Source organism: Pongo pygmaeus, chromosome 2 (assembly GCF_028885625.2).
Source record: "Pongo pygmaeus isolate AG05252 chromosome 2, NHGRI_mPonPyg2-v2.0_pri, whole genome shotgun sequence".
Lineage (NCBI taxonomy): Eukaryota > Metazoa > Chordata > Mammalia > Primates > Hominidae > Pongo > Pongo pygmaeus.
This window is the reverse complement of record NC_085930.1, coordinates 19,833,486-19,861,173: the sequence shown is the minus strand read 5'-3', so window position 1 is coordinate 19,861,173 and position 27,688 is coordinate 19,833,486. Positions and strand designations below refer to the sequence as shown.

Below are 27,688 nucleotides of genomic sequence, written 5' to 3'. Positions count from 1 at the left end.
ACAACAACAAAACCTCCCTGTGACAGAATAGTCATTCATGCCTCAGTAAGGGACAACAAATATCCCACTGAAGATGTACCCACAAGAACATTAATTAGTAGAGATACATACAATTTATTTTGGGATTAATGAAAACATGTATTACCTACTGATTAAGAGACAATTAATTTATCCAAAGAAACAATGTAATAATTTAAACCAAAGAAATATACCTTTAGTCTTCAATGAAATTAATATTGTAGAAATATAATTCAGCTGCATTATCTATTTCACTACTAATATGGAGATTCTACACGATTCCATATAGGTGTTCCCACTAGAATACATCTTGCTTTTATACCTTCGCATCATTGAAAGGATTCATGTTTTATATATCTATGCATCATTGAAAGGATGCATCTTTTGTATACATAAGCATCACTGAAAGGATGCATCTTTTACATACCTAGGCATCATTGAAAGGATGCATCTTTTATATATCTACGCATCATTGAAAGGATGTATGTTTTATATACCTAAGCATCACTGAAAGGATGCATTTTATATACCTACTCATCACTGAAAGGATGCATCTTTTATATACCTACGCATCATTGAAATGATGCATTTTTTATATACCTAAGCATCATTGAAAGAATGCATCTTGCAACCCAACATTTTTTGCCCACAATTATGTAGGGGGAAAGATGTACATATTGTATATTTCTTGGGATATACTGTTTTAGTAATGCTTCCTAGTGACAAGTCTCCCTGTATCTAAGACCTCATAGAGTGTGTTCTCGTAATGAATGGCGCTCTGGCATTTGACTTGCTTTGGCCAATGGGACATAGAAAATATGATGAAAATATATGTTGGAAAAGTACTTGCCCACTGGTGCTTGCCTTCTTGGACAAGTGTCAGCATGAACCACCAGACATGTGAGTGAAGGCACCAGATGACTAAAGCCTCATTTGTGATCCAGACAACATTAGCAAAGGAAATGCCCAGGTGAACACACGCCAAAATGTGAATCAACAGAACTTCTATCAAATAAAGCGGTCACTTCTTTTTAAGCCATTGAGTTTCGTTGGTTCTTTACACAGAAAACAGTAACTGATACACCTAAGCCACCAGAACTCAATGTTTTTAAGAAAATCATGTGAAGGAGATAATGTGAAATTACTTGTCAAATACAATCACTAGAACATCACAACCTCATGTAGAAGTTTTGCAAATCACAATAAATGCCAACTTGATGGAAATCAGTGAGACTGCTGGTGCTAAATCATAAAAAGCAACTCTTTGCATATTAGTAAATTGTGTTTTAAGGTTCTTTACATCATAAAAATGTCTGTTGACTTTTAAAAAAATACTCAAAAAGGATCTCTTACAAAGTGAGCATTGTACTGTATTTTACTTACATTTTAAGATACTGGTTGGAATAGAAGTGAGAAATGTCTAATCTTCCTTTTTTAAGTATGTAAAATATACTATTGTTTTCCTACAGAATTTATAATTTCCAAGAACAGATTACTGACACTGAGCAGGAAACACTTGTGTTATTTGTCCGTGAGGTCACATAATTCAAAGAAAGAGTTGGGGATAAAAAGGAAAAGAGATGGTTACGGAAATGTTTCTGCTTGGTTGATTGGTTGGTTGGTTGGTTTTGAGACAGAGTCTCATTCTGTCACCCAGGCTGGAGTGCAGTGGCACAACCACAGCTCACTGTAACTTCGCCCTCCTGGGCTCAAGTGATCTTCCCACCTCAGCCCCCCAAGTAGTTGGGGCCACAAGTGGATGCCACCACAACCAGCTAAAATTTTTTTTTTTTTTTGTGAACACATAGGGTCTCCCTATGTGGCCAAGGCCAGTCTCAAACTCCTGGGTGCAAGCGATCCTCCTGTCTGGCCTCCCAAAGTGCTATGATTATAGCTGTGAGATACTACACCCGGCAAGGGAATGTACTTTATTATTATTTTTTCCAGTGGGAGGGGTGAGCAGGCAGGGAGGGGCTGAGGAAGTACTTTAAAGCAATGTTTGTTCTTAGTTGACTTCAGTGTCAGCAAAAATCTAAAAAAAAAAAAAAAAAAAAAAACTTTTGACTTAATTGGGGCAAAATGAGTAACACTAGCCAAAAAGTCAGGATGCATAACATCTGTATATCATGTGACTCTGGCAAGTCACAGCTCCTCAAAGCCAGATTTTTTTCATGTTTCTCATAAGGTAGAAATAGTTTGGCTAACCCTTACTGAACTACCAGGAAGAGCTACCAGGATAGAGGGAGCTTCGGCATATCACTGGAAGCTGAATTTCGTGACAGGCCTTTTTTTTTTTTTTTTTTTGAGAAACAGAGTCTCTCTCTGTTGCCCAGGCTAGAGTAGGGTGGCACAATCTCGGCTCACTACAACCTCCGCCTCCCCAGTACAAGTCATTCTCTTGCTTCAGTTTCCCAAGTAGCTGGGACTATACAGGTGTGCACCACCACGCCCAGCTAATTTTTGTATTTTTTAGTACAGACAAGGTTTCACTATATGTTGGCCAGGCTGGTGTAGAACTCCTGACCTCAGGTGATCCTCCTGCCTTGGCCTAGGCTACTTTTAAGAAAGTTCAGCCACTGGAAACAATGAGAAAAGATTGAAGGAATGAAAGTGTCTCTACAGAGTACTCGAGACAGATCCTCTCAGGTATAACAGGATATTTTTCCACCGAAGACCACACTATTAAGTCCTCTCCAATAAGTAACATCTCTTTGGCCCCTGCCTGTCATTCGCAGCCAAACTCCTCTCTTCCTTCTGAATGTTGGTCCAAACCTTCCGCTACCACCCAGTGTTTGAGAGCTATTGGATAAGGTCTTATCAACCAAATCTGGGCCATTCCGGGGAGTGGGAAAATAACTGCTTAGGTCATACAAACTGGAATCTTCACCTGTGACACTTCCTCTGCTTTGAAGTACCAGTGAGAGGGTTAGTCCAAAGAGGTGTTCTTTTAGGTGCGATTCCTAAAAGGCGCCCTCCTCCAAACTTTGTAACACCTACTTTATTACAAAGAAAACAGGACCATCATCTGGGACCCCCAACTTCCCTAGAAGCCAGATCTTGTATAAACTCCTATAAACTAAAGCCGGGATGGGATGCGTAAGAAGGGGACACAAGCAGAATCTTCACTTGCTGAAAAGACACCGGGAAACCCTACTAATATACTCGCCAAGTAGTAGGACGGTCGGTGTGCACGCGCTTCATACTCCTCGTCTGGGAATGAGGGACATCTCCCTAGAACTTCCCTATGCTGACCTTACAAGGGCGTGCATGGAACGCCGCACAAGGTCCATGCAGTGCGGGAGCGCAGCCTCCCCGCCGACCTCCCAGGCTCGGGTGGCCTGCAGACCCTGTCCCCGCGCCACCGGCTTCGCCCACCCGCTCCGGCGTCTCTGGAACTGGCTTCAGTACCGGGATCCCACGCCCGCCCTCCCAGCAGCGCCGCCCTTTCAGCCCCAGCCTGGGTCTGCGGCCCGCACCTGCGCGTCAGGCCCCGCCCCCCTGAGATGTGCCCGCGCCTCTGCTCCCACCAACTGTGGCACGTCTGCCCCGCCTCCCTATGGTGCCTCCAAGCCCGCTGTCTCCTGTTTCATCCTACCACCGACCTGCAGGGACGAAGAGATCCCAACCCCAGAGCTTCCAGAGAACCCTCTCCATTGCGGCAGAGCCGGAATTCTCTAGCGGAAGATGGCGGGCGTGGGCGGGGCGGCGCATGCGCAAAGAGCCCTTCCCGCCGTCGTGTGCTGGTGACGTCATTGGAAGCCAAGCCTGCATTTCCCACAGACATTGCGGTATTGAAGCGGGAAATTCTGTTCCAAGCGGGAGCCGAGGATGGATCAGGATTGGTGTCTATCCGCCTGACAGACGTGGAATCTGGTTAGTAAATCCTGGTTTGACAACCAGGCACATTGCAGGAATATTGGGAAAATTCGAATGCGGACCAACTAGTCAATTATATTAGCAAGTAATCTTACTCTTTTTTTTTAGTTCTAAATGTTGCTGTCACAGAAAAACTTTTTTTTTTCTTTTTAAACGGATTCTCCCTCTGTCTCCCAGGCTGGAGTGCAGTGGCAGGATCTCAGCTCACTGCAGCCTCCACCTCCCAGGTTCAAGTGATTCTCTTGCCTCAGCCTCCAGAGGAGCTGGGACTACAGAAATGCGCCAACACGCCCAGATAATGTTTGTATTTTTAATAGAGATAGGGTTTCCACATGTTGGCTAGGCTGGTCTTGAATTCGTGGCCTCAAGTGATCTGCCCACCTTGGCCTTCAAAAGTGCTGGACTAGAGGACTAGAGAGACTAGAGAGACCAATATGAAATAGAGGACTCCAGAGACTGGAGAGACCAATATGGAGAACACGACGATTGTTTATTTTAGGGTATGTAGGGTATTCTGCCTGAAGAGACAAGTTTTCTTCTTTAGGCACAGGCTGATATTTATATAGCTCCATTAGCTGAGTGGTAGTTTGCCTAGCTACTGTTGCCTCTATAGCTGACTGAGTGCTTCTAACAAGGAGGGGTAAGAGGCAAGGGAGTATTGGGCAAACTCTTAGTATGGCCAGGACTATTCTTATTAAAATCTTGAATCCACTGAAGGAGGAAAACCAGCCTCCAAAGAGGGAATCTGGAGACTACCTTTTCCAAGTTTGAACTGGAACATGGGGTAATTCTCTCATTCTTGCAGTTATTTCTACAATTGCCTTTCCATTGTCATCAATTTCCAGGCAGAAATTAGTTAGATTGAACTTTCCACATACTCCTCCTTCCTGGGCTGGGAGGTAGTCTAAAGCTAATCTGTTCTGATAAATAGCATTCTTCATTTTGTGGCTTGCTGGGCCATTAAATCTAATGCATTTTCTGTTTCATTAGTGATCATTTCAAGTACTGCCTGCAAACTTATGATGCGGCTAAGCATGTAAATAGGAGTGCAGTACCCTCATGACCAATCTTGTGCCTAGGTAGCTGGCCTATAGTATTGAATTATTCTTTCAGGGGGCCAATCTGTGTCTTTCTAATTTCCTACTTCTATATCTCTTTTTATGTCTGCATCTCTTTTGCTTCTTCTAACTCCATCATAGACGGGATACCTTAAAGTTTGTCCCTGTTGCAGTGGGAGTAGGAAGAAACATGGTCTAATTGTTTCAAACACACAGGACTTTGTCCATTTACCTGGCAACTGTCGATATGCCTGTGGCTTACAGATGCCAATAAAGACCAAGGGGTGCTTGCCAAGTGTTTGGAGCTTCAAGCTGATACCAGGTGTGGTTTAGAGGAGAGAAACAGGAGAACTGATTTGGATGAGGTGCTTTGGAGTCATCTCTGCCTCGCCACAAAATTTTCTTTAGTGTTTCATTATAATATTGCTGTCCTAAGCAGGTTAGTTCTACTGCGTCTGTAAAAGCCTTTCTTCAGGGAGCAACACAGTATCTCCTGATAATAGAAGTTTTTAAGAGCTAGACACTTGAACTTGTGGGGATCCGTTCAGGGGAAGAGTCTATTAGAGTTAAATTATCTTGTGGCATTAACTCTTTTGCTTCCTAAGGCCATTGGTCTCCTAAGTTAGTCTTTCTACAAACGTAACGAAATGCCTAGGCTGCCGGCAGTGTTTTCAGCCAGCTGAGCAAACAGGTTTTTGGCTAAAGGAGTAGGCTCTGGTAACTTCTGGTCTACATTCTTATAGAATGATTTAAAGAGTTGGAACTGTTGCTGGGCTGGATGGGTCCGGGTTCTTTTTTTGATAACATATAGGTAGATTGCTGGGTATGTGTGTATATACATATGTATGGGGTGACCTGCAGTCTACATGGGTAAGTCTAGCTTTAGAATGGTGAAATTTATAGGATTCAGGTTTTTGCTTCCCAATCTGGTTTCACCAGCATTTTGGTAAGCATAATTGACCTTTGTTGTGTGCTAGGGTGCTACGATATGCAATGCCAACAATCTTTTTCTGGGGTCCTAGGGGAACAAGGTGGAGTTACTCTTGGCATGCATACATATTTGTAGTCATTTCTATAGTATCTTTCTAAAGGTAGGTTACCACAGACAGGGGAGTCTTGGTCTGCTGCCTGACAAGCATCAAAATACAGAGAAATAGGCCCTTGGTAAAACGGAGGGACCCTGGTTTGGTTTAAGAGGGGACCTTCCTTTGACCTCTCACGATGAGTCTCTTGGCAATATTTCTTCAGTAGCTGCTTGAGTGTCTGGTTCATGCGTTCTACTTTTCTTGAACTTTGCGGCCGATAGGCTGTGTTTAACTTCTATTTTATTTTTAACAGTCTTGTTAAATCTTGCACTATTTCAGCTACAAATGCTGGCCTATTGTCTGACTTTAAAGTTAGAGGCTGTCAAAACCTAGGGATAATGTCTTTTAGTAGTACTTTAGTCACTTCTCGTGCTTTTTCTGTCCTGATGGGGAAAGCCTCAACCTATCCTGAAAAAGTGCAAATAAACGCTAGCATAGACTGATAGCCTCTGCCATGGGGCATTTTGGTAAAGTCCATAAGCAAGTTTTCACAAGGCATGAAGGCATGGCTCCTTCTCCTGTTCAGTTTCTTAGAGGAGGGGTTCTTTTTTTCTCTCCCTCTCTTTTTTTTTTTTTTTTTTTTTGTAATTTCATATAATGGCTTAGCCATCAGTGAGAAATTTATAATCTAGATACAGCAGAATCTTGCTGCTTTCAACTTCTAATGTGACGATGGGCTCTTGGAGGCCTAATGAGAAGGAGTGTGGTCTGTTTTAGTCCTCACATCTTTCAGCTCCTGCTAGCCTGATCAGATCATTATCTGGTTCCTCTAAGGTGCTGCAGCCTTTGGCCAATGGCCTCTTTGTCTCATGGCCTTGGCCATTTCTTTCATTGTCTTCTGGACATTCATCTTTCTAGTGTCCTTTCTTTTTGCATCTCGCACACCGATACTTCTCTAGCCTTGGTCAACTTTCAAATTCTTGTCTGACTTGACTTCTTCTACATCCACGTCTGCGTCCACGTCATCTTACATTGGTAATCTCTTTTTCTATAAGGGCTGCTGCCAACAGATCTTAAGCCTCCAATCTGCTTCTTTCTTTGCCTCCTGGTCACAGTTAACATACACTTTGGTGGCTACTTCTACAAGCTGGATGACATTCATACCTGCAAAACTTTCTAACTTCTTCTTCTTCTTCTTTTTTTTTTTTTTTTTTTGGACAGAGTTTCACTCTGTCGCCCAGGCTGGAGTGCAGTGGCACGATCTTGGCTCACTGCAACCTCTGCCTACTGGGTTCAAGCAATTCTCTGCCTCTGCCTCCCAAGTAGTTGGGATTACAGGCGCCCACAACGACACCCAGCTAATTTTTTGTATTTTTAGTAGAGATAGGATTTCACCATCTTGGCCAGGCTGATCTTGAACTCCTGACCTCGTGATCCACCTACCTTGGCCTCCCAAAGTGCTGAGATTACAGGCATGAGCCACCGTGCCCAGCCAAAACTTTCTAACTTCTTAAGCTTTCGTTTGGTATCACTTTGGGCCTGTCCTACAAATGATGTATTCACTATACACTGATTTTCAGTGGCCTCAGGGTCAAATGGGGTGAAAGCCGGTATGTCTCACAGAATCTTTCATAAAACTGGCTAGGGCTCTCATCACTTCCTTGAAGCACTTCTGAAATCTTCTTTATCTTAATGGCTTTCTTTCCATCATCTCAGCCTTTGCAGAAGTGCCTCTTGGTACCTCTGCAAATGCTGAAACTGAGTTGCATCCTCTGGGTCCTAGTTAGGATCTTGGTCTGGGAACTGACCTTGAGTGTATGCCTGAGCATGCACTGCGTCTGCATCATGCCTGAGCATGCACTGCGGCTGATGCCTGGGCTCCTAGCCAGCATCTGGGAACGGACCTGGAGTGTGTGCCTGAGCATGCACTGTGTCTGCATCATGCCTGAGCATGTGCTGTGTCTGCGTCATGCCTGAGCATGCACTGCGGCTGATGCCTGGGCTCCTAGCCAGCATCTGGGAACTGACCTTGAGTGTGTGCCTGAGCATGCACTGCATCTGCTGATGCCTGGGCTTCTAGCCAGTGGAGAGCTTCCTGGATTACTCTCCTGCATTCCTCAGTGTTAAATAATGTGAGGAGGAGCTGCTGGCAGTCTGGCCAGACTGGATTGTGTGTCAGAAAGATGGATTGCCTCAGATCTATAAGAGCTTGAGACTTCTCCATGTATGAGGGAGTATGGTGTTTCCAGTTTAAAAGATCAGTGGTTGAAAAGGGCTGACTGATGAAAGTCCATTGCCTTCTTTGGACTTGGCCTTGATCATCATAATAAATGGGTCCTCACGTCTCCTAGAGAGGCATTTGCAGAGCTTGAGCACCACCAGATCTGAGACAGCCTGCTTGACTATCTTGACTTCCTTCCCTGGCCTTTCAAGGCTCTGATCCTCCCCTTTGGGGTGAAACTTGGGGCATGCTGGCTCTTCAGTCTGGCTCCTGGGGGGCTGTTGGACTCAGTAAAGCGGGGTAGGCTGGGACATGTGGAGGAAGAATCTCTGTTCTTTCTGGCAGCTCCTGCAAAACTGACTTTTCTTGCTCTCTTTGGGACTTGTTTAACTCTGTGTCTGCCAGTGAAGCTGCTCTTACTTTCACTCTTGGCTGGGCTCAGGACACACTTGTTTCACAATAAGCTGCTAAACAGGGCTGGATCCAGGTTGGTCTTGTCTATGCTATATTTAACCATGAATCAATATAAGGAAATTGATCTGGATGCCTTGGGTGTCCTCTGACTCTTGTCACCACCTTAAATACACAGCCAATTATTTCCTTATCTATAGTTCCTTCGGTCGGCCATCTAACACTAAAAGAAGGCCATTCTAATTCACAGAGAGTTCTCAACCTCTGTGGGGTTAGCTTAACTCCATAATCCTCTGCAAAACCTTTCTTAAAGTTCTGTAACATGCACTCTAACGGGGTAAGTTTTGATGACTTTCTTCCTATTCTTTCTTTTATGGCACAGCACACTCTTTCCTCTCATTTTGGCCTACTATACCATCTCCTATTAGGGGAGTTTTCAGAGGCTGCTTGGCTTTGGAGAGTTCCTTATTCCTGCTACAACTCTGAGCTTTAGGGCAGTTTTTATTAGTCATATGCAGATCGCTACTGTTCGTAGTCAGCCTTACACTTTGCTCGGAGCACACAGTCCACGCTAAGACATCTGTGACTCCTTACTTCACGGCTGATGAGCTTAATTAGGCCTTTTCATTCACACACTTTCACACACTTCTCTACTCCGAGTTCCTGTGTACCTAACTGGGGAGGCAAGCCACTCTCACCATCTCTAGTTTCTTTTTCTTAACAGACTTAGCAAGCCAGTCTCACATCTTGTGTTTGTTGGGGTGTGAGTTTCATCTGAATTGGTGAGCCTTTCTCACCGCCTTTAGCCTCTCTGGGTTGGAATATTAGGCACACCTCGGGAGGTGATCAGGCTCCTTTTCTGCCCTTATGGGATGGGTCCTGCCTTGGGCCTTAAAACTTTACCGCAGTTCTTGAAGCACACTGTTTCTGGAATCATCCTGGAGCCTTTCTTTAGGTTCTGTTGCACTGCTGGGTAGGGGCACCGGGTCACGTGAAAGCCGATCTGCTCTCTGGGCTGAAGCTCTCCTGGTGGTGCCTGGGGTCACAGGTCTCCTGAGGCCGGGGGCTCCAGCCCCTAGAGGCAAAGGAGACAGTAAACTTTCCATCTCTGCTCCCTTCATGGTTGCCAAAAATGTTGCAGGAAACTGAGGACGAGAGAGGCTGATATGCAGAACAGGAGGGTTGTTTATTTAAGGTACGCACCAGCTCAGCTTTTTTTTTTTCTTTTTTGAGATGGAGTCTGGCTGTGTTGCTCAGGCTGGAGCACAGTAGTGCAGTCTCAGCTCACTGCAACCTCCGCCTCCTGGGTTCAAGTGATTCTTGTGCCTCAGCCTCCTAAGTAGCTGGGTTTACAAGCACGCACCATCACACCTGGCTAATTTTTGTGTTTTTGGTAGAGACGGGTTCTCACCATGTTGGCCATGTTGGTTTCGAGCTCCTGACCTCAGGTGATCCACCCACCTTGGCCTCCCAAAGTGCTGGGATTACAGACATGTGCCACCATGCCTGGCCCACTTCTCCTTTTCTAATCTAGATGGCTTACGTTTATTTCTGTTGCCAAATTGTCCTGGCTAGCACCTCCAGCACAATGATGAATGGATGTAGTGAGAGTGGATTTATCTGTCTTGTTCCTGATCTTAGCATATAAGTATACAGGCTTTCAACATTAAGTATGCTGTTGGCTGTGGTTTTTCATATGTCCTTTATTAGTTTAAAGATGTTCCCTTCTTTCCTTCTTTGTTGAATATTTCATCATGAAAGGATGTTGGATTTTGTTACTGCAACTATTGAGATGACTGTGGTTTTGCTTATTGTGTTGGTATAGTGTATTATATTAAATAATTTTTGGCTGCTATCCAACCTTCTATACTTGGGATGAATCCAACTTGGTCATGAGGTATTATTATTTTTACATGTTGCTGTATTCTGTTTGCTTGTATTTTATTTATTTTATTTTATTTTATTTTATTTATTTTATTTTTTGAGACAGAGTCTTGCTGTGTCACCAAGGCTGGGATGCAGTGGCACGATCTTGGCTCACTGCAAGCTCCACCTCCTTGGTTCATGCCATTCTCTTTCCTGCCTCAGCCTCCTGAGTAGCTGGGACTACAGGTGCCCACCACCATGCCTGGCTAATTTTTTGTATTTTTAGTAGAGACAGGGTTTCACTGTGTCAGCCAGGATGGTTTCGATCTCCTGACCTTGTGATGCCCCCGCCTCAGCCTCCCAAAGTGCTGGGATTACAGGCATGAGCCACCATGCCTGGCCTCTCCATTTGCTTGTATTTTATTGAAGAGTTTAGCATCTGTATCCATAAGATATATTGGTCTGAATTTTTCTTTCCTCGTGATGTCTTTGTATGGCTTTGCTATCATGGTAATACTGGCCTCATAGAATGAGTTGGGACATGTCTCTATCACTTCTATTTTTTAGAGAGTTTAAAAGAATTGATCCTAAATCTTCTTCAAATATTAGACAAAATTCACCAGTGAACTTTCTGGGCTAGGGCTTTTCTTGGTGTGGAGTTGTTTCTTTATTAATAATTCAATCTCTTTGCTTATTATGTCTAGTGAGAGCATTTTTTATTGCATCAGTGTCACTAGTTTGTGTGTAGGAATTTTTCCATTGTATCTAAATTATCTAATATTTTGGCATACTATTGTTCATATTATTTTTCCTTAAATGTTCTTTTCTTTTTGCAATGCTGCTAGTAATATATCCTCTTTCATTTCTGATTTTAGTTACTTGAGTCTTCTATTTTTCCTAGTCAGTCTAGAAAAATGTTAGGAAAACTCCCTGCCAGAACTGAGCTATCCTACATAATGGAGAGGAAGCTCTCAGACCAAAGAAAGAGATAGACCACTCCAGGCTGGTAGATAGTCAAAGATTTATTCAGGAGGAACTTACTGGGATAGTCTTGGCAGCAGAAAGATGACACAGATCTCCACATTTGCAGTTCAGGCCTGTCTAACCTTTTATATCATGAAAATAACAAGGGAAAAAAGAAAAAAAAGCCATCTAAATTGCTTTCTTAATTTATTTGCTTTCTACTTAAAGGAATTGTTCAGGTTTCCTACAATCTGGTCAACATTTTTAGGTGAGGGGATGCAGGCGGATGTTCCTAGCAACAGCAGTTATCTTGGTCCTCCAGTTCCTGTGTCCTACAACTCACTACTTCTTGGTCGTATACCCAGAATACATTTTCATGACAATAAGGTTTGTCAATTGTGTTAAGCTTGTTTGAATGTGCTTCTGGTTTCATTGTTTTTCTCTATTGCTTTTCTGTTCTCTGTTTCATTGGTTTCTGCTATGATCTTTATTATTTCCTTCCTTCTGCTTACTTTAGCTTCCATTTTCTCTTCTTTTCCCAGTGTCCTTATGTCAAAAGTTATGTTATTGATTTGAAATATTTCTCTTTTTTGTTATCTGTATTTACAGCAATAAATTTCCTTGTAAGCATGTCTCTAATTGTCTTTCATTAAGTTTTGTATGTTGTGACTTCATTTTCATTCCTCTAAGTATATTTTCAAATTTCTGTCTTGATTTCTTCTTTGATTAGTAATTTGGATGTGTTGTTTAATATCCATGTATTTGAGTTTCCCTACTTTTTTCTTATTAATTCCTAGTTTCACTCTATTGTGATTGGAGTACATGTTGTTCAGTTCCTTTAATGGCCTAGTGTAGAGTCTATGAGGGACAATGTTGATGAGCCCTTGAGAAGAATGTAGCTTCTCTTGTTGTATGGAATGTGTTGTGCGTGTTTTTCAGGTCTAGTTGGACTATGAAGTTGTTTGAGTCTTCTGTTTCCTTGTTGCTCTTCTGCATAGTTTTTCTATCCGTTAGTTAAATTGCAGTATTGAAGTCTCCAGTCATCATCAATTTTGACTGTCATTTCTGTCAGTTTTTGTTTCATGTACTTTGGTGATGTTTAATTGGATGCATATACGTTTATACTTGTGCTTTCTTTCTTACTGATGGATTGGCCATTTTATTATTGTAAAATATCTCAGATTATCTCTAAAAACAAATTTTTTTTTTTTTTTTTTTAGACAGAGTTTCTCTCTTGTCGCCCAGGCTGGCATACAATGGCATGATCTCAGCTCACTGAGGAAATAACATAACTTTCACTCGACCTCCACCTCCCAGTTTCAAGCAATTCTCCTGCCTCAGCCTCCTGAGTAGCTGGGATTATAGGCACATGCCACCACAACCAACTAATTTTTGTATTTTTAGTAGAGACGGGGTTCCACCATCTTGGCCAGGCTGGTCTAGAACTCCTGACCTCAGGTGATCTGCCCACCTTGGCCTCTCAAAGTCCTGGGATTACAGGCATGAGCCACTGCACCTGGTCAGTTTTTTTTTTTTGTTTTAAAATTCATTGTGTCTGATATTAGTATAGCTACTTTAGAATAGCTTTCTCAGGGTTTCTGTTTGCATGATATGTGTATTTCCATCCTTTTACTCTATTTATGTCTTTGAATCTAAAATGTTACTCTGGTACATGGCATAGAGGATCTTATTTTTTATTGTCTGACAAGAATTAACTTTTGATTAGTTTGTTTAATCAAGTTATATTTAATATTATTATTGATATAGTTGGATCATATCAGACATTTAATTTTTGTTTTTTATTCTTCATATGTCCTTTTAATTCCTCAGTCCTGTTTTCTGCTTCCTTTTGCAAACAGTGAATATTTCCTTTTTTTTTTTCGAGACAGAGTCTCACTCTGTTGCCAGGCTGGAGTGCAGTGGTGCAATCTTGGCTCACTGCAACCTCTGCCTCCCAGGTTCAAGGGATTCTCCTGCCTCAGCCTCCTGAGTAGCTGAGACTGAAGGTGCCTGCCACCAAGCCTGGATAATTTTTGTATTTTTCATAGAGATGGGGTTTCACCATGTTGGCCAGGATGGTCTCAATCTCTTGATCTCATGATCCACCCGCCTTGGCCTCCCAAAGTGCTGGGATTACAGGTGTTAGCCACCACGCCTGGCAACAGTGAATATTTTCTAAAATGACAATTACACTTCTTTAATGATTTTAGTACTCTATTTTTGGCTTATTATCCTAGTCAGTGTTCTTGGGCTTACATTATACATCTTAACCTATCAGAATCAGCTTCAGATTCATGCTAATTCAGAATAGTTTCAGTTAGACACAAAAACATTACCCCTACCTTGCTCCACACCCTTCCGCACATAGCTTTGTACCCTGTGTAGTTCTATACCCTTCTTATTGTACCTTTTAAGGTATTATTCTCATTTATGTTACATCTATAAGTACTAAAACCTCAACAATACATTGTTACAATTATTATGTCCTATAACCGTGTCTTTTAAGAAGCTGAGAGGAAAAAGTAAAGCACATAAATATTTAAAATTTTAAGTTAACCTTCTTATTTATCGTTTATGGTTCTCTTCATTTGTTTTTATAGACTTGAGTTGTCTGTAGTGTGATATATGGAGTTGTTGTCTTAACCCAATACAGCTTTGTTCCCACTCATCTCGGTTAGACTGTTATTGGCAAACATATTAAATTTTGTATGTCACAGGACAAACAATACATTCAATAGACATTGTTTTATAAATTGCTTTCTAAATCCAGAGAAAAAATAGAAAAATGTGCATTTATACTGCCTTTTATTATTTTCATAATATAAAATATATTAGTTTTAGAGTTTCATATTTACCTTTACTGGTGCGTGTGTGTGTGTGTGTGTGTAAATTTGGATTATTGTCTTGGATTATGATTTTCAGCCGAATAACTTCTTTTAATGTTTTAACGTTTGGGAGGCCGAGGCGGGTGGATCACGATGTCAGAGTTCGAGGACAGTCTGGCCAACATGGTGAAATCTCATCTCTGCTAAAAATACAAAAGTTAGCTGGCCGTGGTGGCAGTCCCCTGTAATCCCAGCTACTCCGGAGGCTGAGGCAGGAGAATTGCTTGGACCTGGGAGGCGGAGGAGGTTGCAGTGAGCCGAGATTGAGCTACTGCCCTCCAGCCTGGGTGACACAGTGAGACTCTGTCTCAAAAAAAAAAAAATGTGTAAAAGCAAGCTGTATCCCAACCACCTTGGGCACATGTCATAAGAACCTCCTGAGGCTGTGTCATGGGTATGTTCTTAACCTTGGCAAAATTAAGTTTCTAAACTAAGACCTGTCTCAGATATTTTGGGTTCACACAGGAAACAAAAATATGATCATCATCTACATGTGGTTTCATAACATGTTTTACTCATTTAAGGACATGTCATCAATACTGACTAATTTTCATTGAATTCTTGCTATGTCCCAAGTACACTGTGTCCTGGGCACTTTACATTAAAATCCATTTAGTCTTCCTAAAAATCCGTTTTACAGATGGGGGATGTGGGGCTCAGAGCCCTTGATAATTTACCCAAGGCTACACAGACAGTAAGTATAGAGCTCAGATGTGAGTCCAGGTGAGCTTGCTCCCCAGCTGGAACTGTCAGCCATGGCTCTACACTGCCTCTCTGAGAGAGAAGATCCTTGAAATCCATTTTTATTCTAAAGGTTGTGGAGTTGTCATTTGAATGTATGTGAATGAATTTAAATAATTAATTTCTTACCGATAGACATCCAGATAATTATAGATGAATAACTGCATGCATCTGTGTGCATTCCAAATATTTCCTTTTGATAAGTTCCTGGTAGTGGGATTGCTGCATGAAAATTTATCTTAAGTACAACAAGAAGTTAGAGCTTCCCAGAGATGCCTGAAGGAGGATCTGTGTTCCTAGCCTGCTTTAGGGAGTTAGCACTGATCTTGTGGTTTGATAAGAGTGTGGACTGCAGATGCAACCTCGTAAGCCACAGCTCTGTTCAGAGTGCTCCTCTGCCGTGGTTATTGCATCCCATGGGAGGGTGTGAAAGCACTGGCAATGGTGATGGGAGTGTATCCCAGTTCTTACAGTGCACCCCAGTTCTTACAGACTCTGGCTGCCACTATTGGCTCAACCTGCATCTGGGGTTGCCCTTCAAGCAGCAGTGAAGAAAGTGGTAAAGAAAGAAAAATCTTTAGAAGAAAGGAGCTCCTATGTGGATTATGAGATTAGGGCTAATGAAAAGCATGTCCCCAAAGAAGAAAGAGGTATCCCAGCCCCTCTTCAATCATGAGTAAACTTTTGAATGGTTACCTCATTTCTTGTAATTTCAGGTATATGTTTAATATCTATGAAAGGATTTGGAGCCCAATATTCAAACTGATCTGTGTACATACCTCCATATTTCTAATTCTAATTCAGATTTTCTATAGCTGGTTGTGTTCCTGGACCAAACCAAGAGTCAGGCTGCTTGTTCTCATGGTCCAGTAATGAGATGTAGACAAACTTGGAAAGAAGAGATTTTATTTCTGTAACCAGGTATAGGGAGAAGGCTGGGGAAAACATCACCAGACCAACTAAAAGTTACCAAGTTTTTCCAGTGCTTATATACATTCTAAGCTGTATGTCTATGTGTAAGTGTACATTTTCCTAAGGACAAAAGTGACAGATTCCACCTAATCCATAACTAAGGTCTGGGTCCTGGAGACCTTCCTCCAGAGCCTCAATAAGTTTACCTAATCTAGATGGGGTCCTGGTGCTGGAGGTGATTACCATTATCTTGTCTCCAGCTAAGGTGTGGAGGTCTGGGGGAGTTTCTTCAGACATCCAATAGAAGCTTTTTAATCCTAAACGCATCCTGGTGTGAGGAATATAAGCATTTCTTTGTTATCTTGTTGCACTTCAAGGCCAAGGGAAGGCCTAGGCCAGACTTTTGTTTGGCTATTGTTACATTCCAGCCTTTGTGTAAGGGCAACTCCTTGTTCAGCCTTTAATATTTAGCCTAACCAGTTCAGTCAGTGTGGAAGCAGTTGTCATGGAGGCCTGCCTGTTCAACTGTTAATGAGACCTGGTCTGCCACAGTTTTGCTTCACTTTTCCAGTATTTCTGAGATCAGCTGGAACCATCAACCTAAACAGGAAACAGAGTCTCTCTAAAAGAAAATACACTTGTTTGGGAGTAGAGCATTGAATAGAAACATGTGTGCCATAGTAAACCATGTGCATATGCAGGGAGGTAAAGATTCTGCTAGAACATTTTTATGTTGCTGTAAAGAAATGCCTGAGGCTGAGTTATTCATAAAGGAAAGAGGTTTAATTGGCTTATGGTTCTACAGGCCTTATAGGATGCATGGTTCTGGCATCTGCTTCTGGTGAGAGCCTCAGGAAATATTTATTCATGGCAGAATTTGACGTGGGAGCAGGCACATCATATGATGAGAGCAGAGGCAACAGAGGGATGGGAGAAATGCCACAGCTTTTCTTTTTTTTAAGACGGATTCTCACTCTGTCACCGAGGCTGGAGTGCAGTGGCGTGATCTCGGCTCACTGCAACCTCTGCCTCCTGGGATCAAACGATTCCTGTCTCAGCCTGCTGAGTAGCTTGAATTACAGGCACATGCCACCAAGCCCAGCTATTTTTTGTATTTTTAGTAGAGACGGGGTTTCACCATGTTGGCCAGACTGGTCTCAAACTCCTGATCTCTAGTACTCTGCCCAACTCAGCCTCCCCAAGTGCTGGGATTACAGGCATGAGCCACTGCGCCCGGCCTCCACACACTTTTAAACAATCAGATCTCTCATGAACTCAGGGTGAGAACTTATCACCAAGGGGATGGTGCTAAACCATTCATGAAGACCTTCCCCCATGATCCAGTCACCTCCCCAGGTCCCACCTCCAACCCTGGAGATTACATTTCAACATGAGATTTGGAGAGGGCAAATACCCAAATTACATGAAATTCAAAGGTTTTCAAAGGAAACAATGAGGAAGGTTACATAATTGTTTTGAAATAATTATCCTTGGCTACAAAAATCAATAACAGTCGTGATGCCAGTCCATGGTTGGAAGGCAGTAGTTACTGGGCAGAACGTCCAGTACAGAAATATTTTTTTTGTATAACGTTGTCATGGACTTTGTGCAAGGTTGTAATTTTTGTAGAATCTTTTTCATCATCAGGCATACACGCATGAGAATGCTCTCTTCATGGCCTTCCCCAGCTCGAGCTGTCAGAGTTTTCTTATCACTAGTGACTCCATTTTGATTCTGACAACTTTCACATTTCCCTTTTGTGCTCCAGATCTTTTTTCCAAAAGCATCACTGATCAATCATCTTTTAGTTTGGTTTTGATGGCCCTTGGTACTAGGTTGGACCTGTTTTGGTTTTTGGTCTCATCCCACATTGAGGCAGGGGGTAATTGGCACCTAAGAGTCAGTGTCAAAATCCTTTTAGGCACATTTGGAGCAACAAGGGAGATTTGAAAGGAGTATTTTTCAGGCTAAGTCTACCTGGAGTTCATTATTAAGTTCAAATTTGTCTGTTCTGTAGTCTTTTGCTATCATCTCAAAGTGCTGTACCGGCATTATTCTATTAGGAGTTGTACTTTTGGAAAAAAAAACTTAAGTAATGGATACACAGTTTAAAAAGGGAAATTATGAAGTAAATAGTAATAGGACAATTCTAGTTTGCATAATGGCTTTGAGCCATTAACCTAGGCTTACAGAAAACTAATTGAATAAATCAAATAATCATAGGGAATCAGGTGAAATGGTGTAACCACGTGGCCTGTCTTCTTCTTTTGTGTCTATAAATTTCTAATTTCCTGGAGAAATTTATCCAGGTACTGCATATAGTATTGACAATAACGCAGTCATTTTCTCATTTAACCAAATGATACTTATGAGCAGAAGTTATTGATTGTGAATTTTCATTCACATCATTATTCTGCCAGGTGAAAAATGTAGCATTAAGGAGGAGGAGGGGTAAAAATCTCATCACATGGAGTCTTGTTCTAATGACCTGGGAAAATCTGTTCTACTGACCTGGGAAAATCGCCATGAAAACATTAACTTCTCCTGCTTTGTAGTTTGAATGTCTTTGGTCATCACATCAGTTGGTTTGGTGAACTCTTTCTGTGATCCATACATCAGGCACATGTTTATTCTTTAAAATTTATCTAGTTTCGGCTCATAGGGCTTTAGTAACAGAGCAGCTTTTGCTTTTAGTTGGAGAGTTGTTGCCAAATTAGGAGAAATACATTAGGAAAATTCAGGATCTAGTATAATCTACACGTAGATAACAAGAACTTGAAAAGAATGCACAGGTTTACAATCTACTAACAGGTGCATTATAGTTTTTCTTTAGAAACTGAACTTTTTCTCTACATTAATCTACAGAAAGTTCAGGTTTAAAAACCTCTTGAGGCCAAAGCAAGGGAGGTTTTAGATTTTACTTACAATCTTAAAGTTCTTGAGACTGCCAGGAAGTGACAATTTTTACTCATTCACTGTCAGGGTGGAAGCACTGGAAGCCAGGCTTTTTATGCACATTCTTAAATATGAGATTTCAGTTAAAGCCTTAATAATATAACCAATATTTTCAATGGTATTCTGTTTATGAAGAGAAACAGATATTTATCAAGTAAAAATAAAAGAATACTCACAAATACTTTCCAAATTTTGGAGGAATCAAATAGGGAGACAAAATGAATGCTTCCATCTTTGTTCAAAAAGTATACTTTACTGAATTTTTGTAAACTATAGGTAGCTTAAGAGATAAAGTTTTCTTAAATCTGGAAAACAAAATATTTCAGAATGAATAATGTTTCAAATAAAAGTCATAAAAACATCATCTTCGTGAAACACTTAATTTCATGTAATTGTTTTGTTTTGTTTAATCTTGATTAACAGTTTTATAAACCCATCAGTTTATTTATTTGAGCTCTGGAGATTTTTATTTAGTCTACTGATCTTAAATTATCAAAAATTTTGCCAGGCACAGTGGCTCACATCTGCAATCCCAGCACTTTGGGAGGCTGAGGCAGGTAGATCACTTCAACTTGGGAGTTTGAGACCAGCCTGGGCAATATGGAGAAATCCCATCTCTACAAAAAAATACAAAAATTATCCAGGAGGCTGAGATTAGAGGATTGGGAGGTTGAGGATGCCGTGAGCCAAGACTGTGCCACTGTATACCAGTTTGGGCAACAGAGTGAGACCCTGTCTCAAAAAATTTATCAGAATTCTGTGTTCAAGAGTATTTGTTATTTTCCATGAAAAGCAGTTTTGGAATATAGCAGATTGCAAACGCTTTTGGAGAAATTTTCATGACAACTGTGAATGACAAAAACTTGGAATAGGAATGGTTTAAAATCTGATCAAAGGTCCCAACTGACAATGAAACTTGGTTATTTTTATTTCATGCAACCAGAATCATGACTGACTACACCACATCAGGACAATCAGACTTTTATTAATTTCAAGTTATGTTGGAGTAAAACACTGTTTTTCTAGATTTTTCAGGACATATATTTCAGCATCAGGACATAACAGCAGACTTGGAACCACAGAAAAAAGTTACAAGAGTTGAAAAAAGGGTGAAGGAAAGTTATCACCTCAGTCAAGCACAATGTTATGCCTTTTTAGGCAAAAAAAAAAAGGGGGGGGGAGCTGAATCTCCATCTTCAAACTACACAAATTAAATAGATCTCAGAAAGATATTTGACAGAAATGTAAATTGTCTGTAGTTTAGAAGATGGCTGTACAGGGAACAGATTTCAGAATTAAAACTCAAAACTTCTTGCAACTTTATGAAAACTAATCAATACTTCAAGAAAACCTTGTTGTTCTAACATAGGGGACCACATATTTTCAGTTTTGTATTAGTGTATTTTTAATGCCAAAGTTCAATCCTTACAAAGACTTATAATTTAATTTTCTTCTGATTGTAACCAACTTGGTCACATGCAAAACATCTTGCATAAATTCTCTTTTCACAAATGAGTTACTCAGACCATTGGTGACATGCTTGGGCTTTCCACTTTGTCCTGTACCTTCCCTCTTAAATAACTAGGCATTTTAGTTTAGGATGAAAATTTACCACACAAGATTCTTTGTCATGTGAAATATTTCTTTTCTTTTCAACCTTCTCCTATCTCCATTTCCCTATCAATAACTTTCTTCACATCTCTCTCTTCTACTTACTGGTTCTTCTTTTGCATTTCACTGTCTTTCCTGAATCAATATTTTGAAACAACCTTTAAATAACCTTCAAATTATATAAAATTATTATTTATTTCTCAATAAAGGGCATATTTGTAGGCATTTCTTATACTTTTTTTCTTATTAAAAACTCATCCTACTTTTTAAGGCACACTTTCATATAGAATTATATATATTAGTTAGACCAGGCATGGTGGCTCTCATCTGTAATCCCAGCACTTTTGGAGGCTGAGGCAGGAGGATTGCTGGAGCCCAGGAGTTTGAGGTTGCAGTGAGCTATGATCATGCCACTGCATTCCAGCCTGGGTGACACAGTGGGATCCTGTTCCCTCACCCCACAAAAAGAATTATCCATATTAATTACAATTTTATTATTTTATTTTATTTGAGACAAGTCTCAATCTGCCACCCATGCTGGAGTGCAGTGGCACAATCACAGTTCACTGCAGCCTCAACCTCCTGGGCTCAAGCAACCCTCTCACCTCAGCCTCCCCAGTAGCTGGGACTATAGGCATGTGCCACCATGCCTGGCTAACTTTTGTATTTTTTGTAGAGATGGGGTTTTACCATCTTGCCCAGAGTGGTCTCAAACTCCTGGGCTCAAGCGATCCACCCGCATCGGCCTCACAAAGTGCTGGGATCACAGGCATGAGCCACTGTACCTGGCCTATATTAATTAGAATTTTAAACTTGTAGTAACCTTAAATTATAGTGAAAACTTAGGAAGCAAGAAATCTGTCACATATCAGTATTATCAGTATTTTATGGGTGAGAACAATTTTATAGCAATATAGAAAGTTATATGGGTATAAAAATCCATATAACATATCCACATAAATATAACTCTAGGAAAGTTAACGTAGCAACCAAAATTATGACTAATAATGTAGGGACCAGCCCCACAGGGTTGGTGGGTTTTCTCCTCGTGTGTAGAGATGAGAGACCATAGAAATAAAGACACAGGACAAAGAGAAGAAAAGACAGCTGGGCCCAGGGGACCACTACCACCTAGACACAGAGACCAGTAGTGGCCCCAAATGCCAGGCTGCATTATTATTTATTGGATACAAGACAAGGGGCAGGGTAAGGAGTGTGAGCTATCTTCAATGATAGGTAAGGTCACGTGGGTCACATGTCCACTGGACAGGGGCTCTTCCCTGTTTGGCAGCTGAGGTGGGGAGAGAGAGACAGAGAGGAGACAGCTTATGCCATTATTTCTGCATATCAGAGACTTTTAGTACTTTCACTAATTTTGCTACTGCTATCTAAAATGTGAGCCAGGTGTACAGGATGGAACATGAAAGCGGACTAGGAGCGTGACCACTGAAGCACAGCATCACAGGGAGATGATCAGGCCTCCACAAGAAGTGGTGGAGCAGAGTCTTCTCTAAACTCCCCCGGGGAAAGGGAGACTCCCTTTCCTGGTCTGCTAAGTAGTGGATGCTTTTCCTTGGCACTGACACTACTGCTAGACCACAGTCCGCTTAGGTCACAGGCGTCTTCCCAGACACTGGTGTTACCGCTAGACCAAGGAGCCCTTGTCTTCTGGTCACTTCTCACTATGTCCCCTCAGCTCCTATCTCTGTATTGTCTGGTTTTTCCTAGGTTATGATTGCAGAGTGAGGATTATCATAATATTGGAACAAAGAGTAATTGCTACAAACTAATGATTAATGATATTCATTTATAATCATATCTATGATCTATATCTAGTATAACTATTCTTATTTTATATATTTTCTTTATTACACTGGAAACAGCTCTTGCCCTCCATCTCTTGCCTGGGCACCTGGGTGGCTTGCCACCCACATAATAACAGATTTCTAGAAGAGACAAATATAAAACCATCTGACCAGTAAAACTCGGGTAAAATGTACACTGACCATTTTGAAGATATTTCTATTTTTATTTTACCACTAATTTTAGAATAGTTTATTTATCACAGATTTAATTAAGTCACATGAATTAAAAAGCATTTAGGTTAATTATTGTATATTTCATGAGGCCACTTATCTAAATAGACTTTATTAAGGGATTTCTGGATCACTACACCAGATTTTACCATGTAGACAAAACATATAACAAAATACATGTGTATATGCATAAACACATCTGACCACATATACACACACAAATAACAGATCTTATGGTTTTTTTATTTTAGACTTCTAGTCATGAGATAGTATTACTAATCCACCAGTTTATAAAAGACAGTTGGACCCAAATTATATTTTTTGGCAAAATGTAAAACATGGCTAAAATTTATTTGCCACGATAGGTAATCTAATAAGTGCTGTGAACCACAGTTTGGATAAAGCAGTTTCCATGGCAGTTTGACTTTTTAAAAAACTTTTTTCACCTTTTCTTAAGTTTCAAATGAGTTTAGGGTTATATTTTCAATGTTTACATTTAAGCTGGGACTGGAAATAGCAAATTTTTTGTGCTAGACATACCTTAGATTATTGCTGTAAGGTCAAGGTTTTGACCTGTTTGATCTGAGAGCCTAATTTCATAAATATTTATCTAGTTATTTTTCTCTTATATTAACTTCTAATTAAGTATTCTGTCATTGTACACAATTGTAAGTCAGGTAAATCTAAATTTCTATTTCTTACTTTTTCTTAACACACGGTATTTTAGAATTAAATTTATATTTCTAAAAATTATCTCACTTGTTGATATCATGAAGCTGTTGTAATTTATAAAGCCATTAATTTGAAAACTCTTTAAGATTTGGGGCACAGGCCAGAATTCCATAAACAGTGAATGGGCAGAAGAACAGAGAGAGGTATACAGAGAACTTAGAAAACTCTACATGTTAACTCTATAATTGCAGGTTTTTCAAATAATGACTATTGGAGATCTGAATTTTCCTTGATGTAATTTTTCCAGCAAGTTAAAAATATAACCCATAATATATAACCAGCTGGAGTCCCAGAAAACCTAGCATGCCTTAATGTTTGAGAATGCGATTGTGTTTTGTTTTTTGGTTTTTGGTTTTTTTTTTAGACGGAGTCTTGCTCTGTTGACAGACTCTCATGCAGTGGCACAATCACGGCTTGCTGCAACCTCCACTTCCCAAGTTCAAGTGATTCTCCTGCCTCAGCCTCCCGAGTAGCTGGGACTACAGGCACATGGCACCACAGCTGGCGAATTTTTTTTTTTTTTTTTTGTATTTTAATAGAGATGAGGTTTCACCATGTTGGCCAGGATGGTCTTGATCTCTTGACCTCGTGATCCACCCATCTTGGCCCCCCAAAGTGCTGGCATTACAGGCGTGAGGCACAGCACCGGGCAACCATTCTGTTTTTCATTAATCTTGCAAGAGTAGAGAAAATCCTATAAATCCTGTCATGGAATTTCAGGGTTTTAGGCCATTGTTTTAGAGGGTGACAACTGTCCTGGCAGCTTTTAGTTAGCCATCCTGATCCACCATTTGGAATGTTTACATTTGCTCTTGGGAGAATTTCAGAAACAAGGATAAAGAGTCAAACAAAATCAAAAGAAACCAAGAGAAGATTGTTCACAAAAATTTTAACCTAGACATGCAGATCAAAATATTAAACTAGGCATGCAGATCAATTTGAAAGTAAATTCACTAGAATATATGCCTCACAGACAGAAAGTAAAATCTGTAGAAACCAAGACTAATCCAGAAAGACACTGATCTTTATTCCAGAAAGGACTTACCAGAAAAGACAAAAAGTCTTCTATCATCTCTGGAGGGATGTGTGGTCCTTCATTAAGGTAGCTTATCCAAACCATTCCCAAATGGCATAAAAAGCCTCTGCGAAAAGGAGGGAGTCTTAGCCTGAAAGAAGACAGGAAAAACAGGCAAGAAAAAACAAGCTGTGAAAGAAAGCAAAGCGCTCAAAGGGCTCAAAGGTGAGTATTGCACCCTGGTTCAGGGATTAATTCCTCTCAATCTAGGTTTCCGAAAAAGAACTCAGTGAAAAAATAGTCTGGAAGATTCTTGGGGGGTGCTAAATAATTATACTTTCTGTGGTTAGTTAGGGAGAACATCTGTGGGCTTTCGGGTTAAAGGACCACTGACATCATGAAAACCAGGGCAGCCTCTCCCAAGAATACTATGTTCCTCCTTGTCTTCTTCATTCACAGAAAGGATTCCCTTCATCTGAGGAAGCCAGTTCTCATCCAAAGGATCCACCTCACACAAGTCCAGGGTAATTATAATGTATTGGCAACACCTATTCACTATATTGTACATTTTGAAAAAGCTATTAATTTCACTACATCTGCATTTAACAGTTCAGCACACAATTGCAGACACTGTGTGCAGAGTCTTTTTCTTGGAATGCTGATTTCCTGGACTCAGTGCTTTCTCCAGGGGTTTTGCACAATTTGGGGATTTTCTCTACAGAATGGAGTAGGCTTTTTTTGCTAAATACTAAAGACAAGCTCTTGAGAGGAAAAATCATGTTTCTATATAAAAGTAAATGTGATTCCCAATGGCCTACTTTGAAAGAAAAAGGACAAAACTGAGGTGTCATTCCAGACAGTGTGATAGGTATGTCAACAAATGATAGGTATGTCCAACGGACACATCCAAATACATGCTTCCTAAAAATGGATCAATTTTTATTTATTCAACAAATCTCTTTGTGAGCTGCTTTCCAAAAAGGGAAAATCACTTACTTTGAATGGGTAGAAAATCTTCCAATTTTGAGGGTAAATTGGAAGTTGAGGAACAATCAAGTCATCCATAGCAGGGTCTGATAAGTCAGGAGGATGAATGAATGGAAAGAATGCTGTTGGTGTCCAAAGGTAAACCTGGCTTGCTTCTAGCAGGTGGCATCTAAGGCACATACAATGTGACAGCTTTGAAGGCAGAGGGTCTTGCCATTGACTCTCCACAATGATACGGAGATCAGCGTGAGTGCCCGCATGTTGACTCCTGGGAGACTACTAAGCATTTGCCACCTCCTCCAAGGTGGAGGGCCACAAGAAGGCTCCAGAGTCATTCACAGGTGTTGGCAACTACCAGCATCAGTGCAGCTCTCCTTACCTGATCAGCTAGAGACACAGACAATATTGGCGATACAGGATTCTTCTGGGATTTGTTTGCTTCCAGCATAACAGATGAATTTTTCTCCAATAAACACAACAATTCATTTTCAACAGGAACCAGTTCCTCCTAAGTATGGAAGAATCACCATGTCTTAGTGTGGGTTCCCCCAGGAGCAGACCTTAAGACAGAGATTTCACGGAACGTAGTTTATTTGGGACATGATCCCAAGGAGACTGGAAGCATTAGACAGAGATTTCAGTGCACGTAGTTTATTTGGGACATGATCCCAAGGAGACTGGAAGCATTAGACAGAGATTTCAGTGCACGTAGTTTATTTGGGGCATGATCCCAAGGAGACTGGAAGCATTAGACAGAGATTTCAGTGCACGTAGTTTATTTGGGGCATGATCCCAAGGAGACTGGAAGCATTAGACAGAGATTTCAGTGCACGTAGTTTATTTGGGACACGATCCCAAGGAGACTGGAAGCATTAGACAGAGATTTCAGTGCACGTAGTTTATTTGGGACACGATCCCAAGGAGACTGGAAGCATTAGAGAGAGATTTCAGTGCACGTAGTTTATTTGGGGCACGATCCCAAGGAGACTGGAAGCATTAGACAGAGATTTCAGTGCACGTAGTTTATTTGGGGCACGATCCCAAGGAGACTGGAAGCATTAGAAAGAGATTTCAGTGCACGTAGTTTATTTGGGACATGATCCCAAGGAGACTGGAAGCATTAGACAGAGATTTCAGTGCACGTAGTTTATTTGGGACATGATCCCAAGGAGACTGGAAGCACTAGACAGAGATTTCAGTGCTCGTAGTTTATTTGAGGCATGATCCCAAGGAGACTGGAAGCATTAGACAGAGATTTCAGTGCACGTAGTTTATTTGGGGCATGACCCCAAGGAGACTGGAAGCATTAGACAGAGATTTCAGTGCACGTAGTTTATTTGGGGCATGATCCCAAGGAGACTGGAAGCATTAGACAGAGATTTCAGTGCACGTAGTTTATTTGGGACATGATCCCAAGGAGACTGGAAGCATTAGACAGAGATTTCAGTGCACGTAGTTTATTTGGGGCATCATCCCAAGGAGACTGGTAGCATTAGACAGAGATTTCAGTGCACGTAGTTTATTTGGGAGATGACCCCAAGGAGACTGGAAGCATTAGACAGAGATTTCAATGCACGTAGTTTATGTGGAACATGATCCCAAGGAGACTGGAAGCATTAGACAGAGATTTCAGTGCACGTAGTTTATTTGGGGCATGATCCCAAGGAGACTGGAAGCGTTAGACAGAGATTTCAGTGCACGTAGTTTATTTGGGGCATGATCCCAAGGAGACTGGAAGCGTTAGACAGAGATTTCAGTGCATGTAGTTTATTTGGGGCATGATCCCAAGGAGACTGGAAGCATTAGACAGAGATTTCAGTGCACATAGTTTATTTGGGGCATGATCCCAAGGAGACTGGAAGCATTAGACAGAGATTTCAGTGCACGTAGTTTATTTGGGACACGATCCCAAGGAGACTGGAAGCATTAGATAGAGATTTCAGTGCACGTAGTTTATTTGGGACACGATCCCAAGGAGACTGGAAGCATTAGAAAGAGATTTCAGTGCACGTAGTTTATTTGGGACATGACCCCAAGGAGACTGGAAGCATTAGACAGATATTTCAGTGCATGTAGTTTATTTGGGACATGACCCTAAGGAGACTGGAAGCATTAGACAGATATTTCAGTGCATGTAGTTTATTTGGGACATGATCCCAAGGAGACTGGAAGCATTAGACAGAGATTTCAGTGCACGTAGTTTATTTGGGACATGATCCCAAGGAGACTGGAAGCACTAGACAGAGATTTCAGTGCTCGTAGTTTATTTGAGGCATGATCCCAAGGAGACTGGAAGCATTAGACAGAGATTTCAGTGCACGTAGTTTATTTGGGGCATGACCCCAAGGAGACTGGAAGCATTAGACAGAGATTTCA

At 41.1% G+C, this 27,688-nt stretch overlaps 1 protein-coding gene and 1 long non-coding RNA gene across 17 annotated transcripts in view; one reads left to right on the top strand and one right to left on the bottom strand.

Moving 5' to 3' along the window:
- The window catches only part of LOC134739146 (zinc finger protein 717-like), a 40,945-nt gene extending 37,059 nt beyond the window's left edge, over nt 1–3,886 (bottom strand). For 5 of the 16 annotated variants that reach the window (XM_063661495.1, XM_063661491.1, XM_063661497.1 and 2 more), the window contains exon 1: nt 3,621–3,871. The gene's annotated coding sequence lies outside the window, so the exon portion shown is untranslated. Of the gene's footprint in view, nt 1–3,620 lie in introns of all 16 variants that reach the window. The other 11 variants (XM_063661484.1, XM_063661485.1, XM_063661489.1 and 8 more) reach the window with 6 other exon arrangements.
- LOC134739147 (uncharacterized) overlaps nt 3,766–27,688 on the top strand; it is a 38,226-nt gene continuing 14,303 nt past the window's right edge. The window contains exons 1-2 of the long non-coding RNA XR_010125665.1: nt 3,766–3,891; nt 24,785–24,849. This is a non-coding gene — a long non-coding RNA (uncharacterized LOC134739147). The remainder of the gene's footprint in view (nt 3,892–24,784; nt 24,850–27,688) is intronic.